The sequence below is a fragment of the Melanotaenia boesemani genome, chromosome 3 (genome assembly GCF_017639745.1).
Source record: "Melanotaenia boesemani isolate fMelBoe1 chromosome 3, fMelBoe1.pri, whole genome shotgun sequence".
In the NCBI taxonomy this organism is placed as follows: domain Eukaryota; kingdom Metazoa; phylum Chordata; class Actinopteri; order Atheriniformes; family Melanotaeniidae; genus Melanotaenia; species Melanotaenia boesemani.
In genome coordinates, this window is record NC_055684.1 from 8,496,554 (window position 1) to 8,503,056 (window position 6,503).

Here is a 6,503-nt window from a genome sequence, read left to right on the forward strand (position 1 = left end):
TTAATGTGTTTTTCAAAGTTAAGGTCTGAGTCTATCAATAAATCCATATTTCTGGCCTGGTTGGTGGTTTTTAGGTGTATAGACTGAAGCTCTGTGGTGACCTTTAATAGTTTCTCTTTGGCTCCAAAGACAATCACCTCAGTTTTGCTGTTTAACTGAAGAAAGTTCAGTCATTCATCCAGTCATTAATCTCCTCAATGCATTTACCAAGAGCCTGTACGGGGCCTCTGTCTCCTGGTGATATTGTAATATATATCTGTGTGTCATCTGCATAGCTATGGTAACTAATTTTATTTTTCTTTATGACCTGTGCCAGCGGGAGCATGTAGATGTTAAACAGAAAAGGCCCCAGGATAGAACCTTGGGGAACTCCACATGTAATTTTTGTCTGCTCTGATGTAAAGTTACCTACTAACACAAAGTACTTTCTGTTCTCTAAATAAGATTTAAACCAGTGTAGCGCAGTGCCAGAGAGGCCGACCCAGTTCTCCAGTCGTTTAAGTTTTCATCGTCTGCCATTAATGACTTTGGTCAGAGCATCTCAGTACTGTGGTGCTGTCTAAAACCTGAATGGAAGACATCGTAGCAGTTGGTTTGTGTTTCAGTCATTTAGCTGATGAAAAACGGCTTTTTAGATGATCTTATTTTGAAATGGAAGATTTGAGATCAGCCTGTAGATGCTCATTTGAGTCTTGTATAGATCCCTTTTTAGCAGAGGTTTGATTACAGCTGTTTTAGAAGCTCTGGGAAGACGCTCAAAATTAAAGAGAAGTTTACAATCTGTAACAGATCTGGCTCCAGAGTCTTTGAGACCTTTTTGAAGAAACCTGTGGGCAAGATGTCCAAACAGCAAGAGGAGGAGTTCAGCTGATGTAAGATGTCCCCCACATCCTTGCTGTTAATGCAAAACAGCATGCTGCTTTTTCCTGGAATCCCTAAAATCCAGTTTAGACAAAGGAGAGGTAGTAGGTGCTGTCTTTTTAGATTTATGCAAAGCTTTTAACAGTGACAGCCAAGTTATCACAAGTGATGAATAGAACTGCAAAATGGTTGAAAGACTCTTATTTGACATTAAATGTCAAATACATGTTGTTCTCGTGCAGGTAAAATGGGAAAATCTATCCTACTGTAACTATTATGAGAGAAACAGTTACAAATATGTTCAGGTACCTAGGCATTTATTTTAGACTCCAAGCTCAGCTTAAAAAAATCATATTAAAAAGGTCTGTCATACTTTAAAATGCAATTTGTCCAATTTCAGGTATATTAAAAACTCACTTACAATAGATGGCGCCAAAATCTACATGGATGAAATGATTTAGTGTCATTTATTGTTTGGTATACTGTGTTGGTCACAGACAAACATAGCAACCATTACACTGCCTGAATCGTGCTATAAACGGGCACTGAGGATCCTAGCCAGGAAAACACGACAATATCATCACATGTCAAATACTCTCCAAACACAATATGTTAAACTTTCAAAATTACATTAAATACACAAAGTTATGCTTACTTTTTCATTTAATCAATAATATGGCTCCTCCACCGCTTAAAAGTTTATCAAATTAACATCTGAACAGAGGAGCAGAATAACACAGCCTACGTTTAATAGGCAATTTGCCATACCCAGAAGAAAAACAGCATTAGGACAATCTGCATTCTCACCTAAAACAATAACAGAATGGAACCAACTTCCAACACAATTAAAAATATGCCAATACTTTGAGCAAAATATTTTGCACAGAAACAACAAAGAAGACGTCAACGTTACGTCATTTGTCATGTTTCCCTTGACCAGAAAAAATATAAAATGTGTCAATAACCCAGCCTGTATTACTTTTTGTACTTTGTGAAACAGTGAGGGAAGTATGGTGGGCAAGGGGCTAAATTAAGAAAACTTCTTTTAACTATTTGTACTACCAGGTCTTTATTTATTTCGTTACTGCATTTTCTCCACTATTTTACTGTATTTTAATACGCAATGTGTTTTTTTTTTTTTTTTACTATTATTTTTATTATTTTTTTTTTATTATCAGGAATGTATTTTTGTGTTTTAGTGACTGCAGATGAAAATTAGCTCAGGGAGCTACAATCTCATACATAGCATATTTTCCTCTGATCAATGCTGATGTACATGGTCCCTGTTCAATAAACTAAATTAACTAAACTTCTTTGAAGTTCAGTCTCTAGATACCACTGAAATAACTTAACTCTCTGGTTAGTAGTCTACACTGGATGGAAACTATCTACTTTAAAATAAAAATTAAATTAATAAAATTCAATAATACACTTTAGTCATTTTACATTTTCTCTGGTTTTTATTTCTCTTTAGAGTGAATGAAACAAAAATATTTCATGTTTTGTCATCAACTTTTCTTTTCATAAATCATTTAAACTTCATTCTTGCTCAAAAACACCAAACATTCAATCATTTTTCATGATTTTAAGCCTTTTACAGCAACAAAAACAAAAACAAAATTATTTTCCATATAATAAATATAGGGATAAGTCTGGTGGTGATTAGACACTTGTATATGTCAAAGATTATCAATATAATGTCCATGTTTCCATTTGTAATTTTTATGCAGTCAGAAACTCCTTTTGGGGACTCTCATGGCAAAATGCATATGCGGAACAAACTGCTATAAAATCATCATACATCAGAATTTTTTCTGCTCTTTTTTCATAAATCACTTGAATGCCTTCAGACCTGCTCAAAACTACCAAACATTAAATTATTTTAAGACTTTTAACCCTTTAAACGGCAGTTTAATTATTTGGGATATTAATTATTCATTAAAATCTGGTGGGACGTGCCCAGAACACCTCACCAGGGAAGCGTCCAGGAGGAATCCTGACCAGACGCCTGTGCCACCTCATCTGGCTCCTCTTGATGAGGAGGAGCAGCGACTCTACTCTGAGTCCCTCCAGGATCACAGAGCCTCTCACCCTATCTCTAAGGGAGAGTCGGCCACCCTGCGGAGAAAACTCATTTGGGATATTCGCAATCTTGTTCTGTCAGTCACTACCCACAGCTCGTGACCACAGGTGAGGGTAGGTGCCTTTTGGCTCAGCTCCCTCTTCACCATGATAGACCGATGCGAAGTCCACATCACTGCAGACGCCGCACCGCCACCAAACTGGATCCCCTCAACACCTCGGCTACACCTAGAAATTCTGTCCATAAAAGTTATGAACAGAATCGGTGACAGAGGACAGCCTTGGCGGAGTCCAACCCGCACTGGAAACGATTCTGATTTACTGCCAGCAATGCAGACCAAGCTCTGACACCGGTTGTACAGGGACCGGACAGCTTGTACAAGGGGGTCCAGCACTCCATACTCCCAGGTACCCCCCACAGGAGTCCCCAGGGGACACGGTTGAATACCTTCTCCTAGTCCACAAAGCACATGTAGATTGGTTGAGCGATCTCCCATGCCCCCTCCAAGACCCTGAAGAGTATAGAGGTGGTCCACTGTTCCACGACCAGGATGAAAACCACACTGCTCCTCCTCAATCTGAGGTTTAACTATCCGACAGACCCTCCGTTCCAGCACCCCCAAGTAGACCTTATCGGGGAGGCTGAGGATTGTGATCCCCCTGTAGTTGGAGGACACCCTCCGGTCCCCCTTTTTGAAGAAGGGGACGACCACCCCAGTCTGCCAGTCCAGGGGAACTGTCCCTGATGTCCACGCAATGCTGCAGAAGCGTGTCAGCCAGGACAGAGCATCCAGAGCCTTAAGGAACTCTGGGCAGACCTCATCCACCCCCAGGGCCTTGCCACCCCCACAAATGGGAGAGCCAACACCAGGGTCCCTAGACTCTGTTTCCTCATTGGAAGACATGTTGGTGGGATTGAGAAGGTCTTCGAAGTATTCCCTCCACCGCCACACAACGTCCCGAGTTGAGGTCAGCAGCCCCCCATCCCCACTGTACACAGGCCCGATAGGACTCCTTCTTCAGCTTGATGGCATCCCTTACTGCTGGTGTCCACCAACGAGTTCGGGGGTTACCGCCACGACAGGCACCGATGACCTTGTGGCCACAGCTGCGGCTGGCCGCCTCAACAATAGAGGCACGGAACACAGCCCACTTGGACTCAATGTCCCCCGCCTCACCCGGGACATGGTTGAAGCTCTGCTGGAGAAGGGAGTTGAAACTCTTTCTGACAGGGGACTCTGCCAGATGTTCCCAGCAGACCCTCACAACACGCATGGGTCTGCCAGGCCTGACCGGCATCCTCCCCCACCATCTGAGCCAACTCACCACTCGGATTTAGATCAGGGAGGCATTCCTCCTAATCACGACTAAATTGGCTAAATGATTAATCAAAAAAGAAAAAAAATGGAAAAAAAATATTGATGTATGACAATTTAATAGCAGTTTTTGTGTGGACACTTTTGACCACAAGGGTCACCAGAGGGTGCCAACAGAGTAAGACAAGGCAGGATAGGGCAGGCTTGAATAGCGCATTTAATTAACAAGACCATTCAAAGTGTTTTAGATAAAACATTAAAAGCATTACAGGTGATGCAAAGAAAGCCTTAAAAAGGAAATATTTCTCTTTATCAAACAGAAATCTTCCATATTTATGCTGATCCACTGACTTCTTTCAACCGCTAAGATCACTGATTTCCTCCTGTTTTGATTTCAGCTTTAAACTTCCTGTTTGACCCTGAAATCAGTAAATTTCAACCAGATCAATAAGGTTTAATATGAACTCTGTGTTCTTCATATAGAACACTTTAGAGCTGCTGTTTCATCACTGAGTGCTTCACAGGTAAAATCTTCAATTCACCAGAAGTACAAAAGTATGGAAACATTCTGTCAGTGAAAGTGTGTGTGAAGGTGTGTATGTGTGTGTTAGTATCAAGATCAGAAAAAGACAGTTTTCCTCTGTTCCAGTCCAGAGTTGATCTGATTCTCTGCAGCTTCTTCTGAACTGGAAGATTAATGATAGAACCTGGAGACCCAGCTGAGTATTTGCTCTTATGGAACACTAATCCCCAAAGTCCAGAACCTTTTTTTCTTTGCTTCCTGTTTACAGATGCTGCTAACACACCCATTCCCCAGATTCTAACATCTCCAACCTCAACATCCCAGCTGTGAGTTCCTGAGTTAAAACTCTCAGAACTCAAGGCACAATTGTAAAAAAAAACACCTCTCTGGATTTTTAGGAAGGTTCTGTTTCTCTCCTCCTCTCACACTGGTCAGATCTTCAGACAGATAGAGTTTTGGACTGGCAGTGTTTGGGTCCAGAATGAGAGGAGTGTAGCAGACCAGGTCCTTCATGTTGTTCCAGATGTTGAAGGCCAGGTTGCCCAGGTGTTTGGCCTGGTCTATCAGAGCTCCTGAGTGCAGCTGTGGATCATCCAGCAGGGGGCAGCGCTGGACTCTTTCCACTGCAGCCTTGTAGTTGTTCAGGAATGAGACACCTGCAGCTCTCAGCTCCTCCTCTGTGGTTCTGACTGTATCTGAAAGAGCTGCTATCTCTCTGCTCAGAGCCTCCATCTTCTCCTTCATCATCCCACTCTTCTGCTCCTCTTCCTCCCTCAGAGCAGCCAGCCTGGCCTCCTCTTCCTCTGCTAGAAACTGATGAAGCTTCTTAAACTGCTCCTTAATCTGCCTCTCTGTGTGTCGGGCCTGGACCTTAATGTGTTCTGCTGTTTGATCAAACTTCTTCTGAACTTTCTTCTGGAGCTCCAGTTTCTTCTTTAATGGTTCCAGAGTTTCCTGAAGTTCCTTCCTGTGCTGTCGTGCAGCTTCATCGATGGGTCTGAATCTGTGGTTGGTGTGTTTTTCTGAATCTCTGCAGATGAGACACACTGGCTGCTGATGGTCCAGACAGAAGAGTTTGAGTTTCTCAGAGTGCAGATGGCAGAGACCTTCTGAAGCTTTCTGATCTCTCTCCTGTAAGAAGGACTCACACAGATTCTTCAACACCAGATTTAAAGGTGGTTCAGACTTTGAAGATCTTCTCTTACAAACAGGACACTGGTGTGTTGGTTTCTGTGTCCACCAGCTCTTCAGACAGTCTCTACAGAAGCTGTGGCTACATGACAGAAGAACAGGATCTCTGAAGACGTCCTTACAGACCGGACAGCAGAGATCCTCCTCTGATCTGGATGCCATGTGGTCTGAGAGTGAAGCTGAAAACACAGCAGACAGAAAGTCCAGTCAGTCATGGCTGCCCTCCCTCCTCTGCTAACTCCATCAAACTGACTGTGAGTGGTGTTTTTGGTCAGACTCACCTTCAGTGTGTGGACTGGGAGCAGCTTGAAGTTTCCCACTTTTCTTTCCTGCAGCTGGACTCACTCAGAGGAAGCTGAAGGTGTGCTTGAGTCTAAATTCAGTCTGCCGGCAGCTCTGAGGGTTAATAATGAACAGGTTTTATATTCATACATGCAGATTTAAACCAACAACCAGAATAAAGACTGGAATATAATCAGTGTTCAAGAATTCAGGGATTGTAGATCATCAGAAAGAGAGGTCATCACAAA

At 42.5% G+C, this 6,503-nt stretch overlaps 1 long non-coding RNA gene and 1 pseudogene across 1 annotated transcript in view; both read right to left on the reverse strand.

The window, feature by feature from the left end:
• Window positions 1-2,877, reverse strand: part of LOC121636512 — a 21,923-nt gene extending 19,046 nt beyond the window's left edge. Inside the window, exon 1 of the long non-coding RNA XR_006009740.1 lies at window positions 2,868-2,877. This is a non-coding gene — a long non-coding RNA (uncharacterized LOC121636512). The remainder of the gene's footprint in view (window positions 1-2,867) is intronic.
• Window positions 2,878-4,453: 1,576 nt separating this feature from the next.
• LOC121636467 lies at window positions 4,454-6,503 on the reverse strand (annotated as a pseudogene).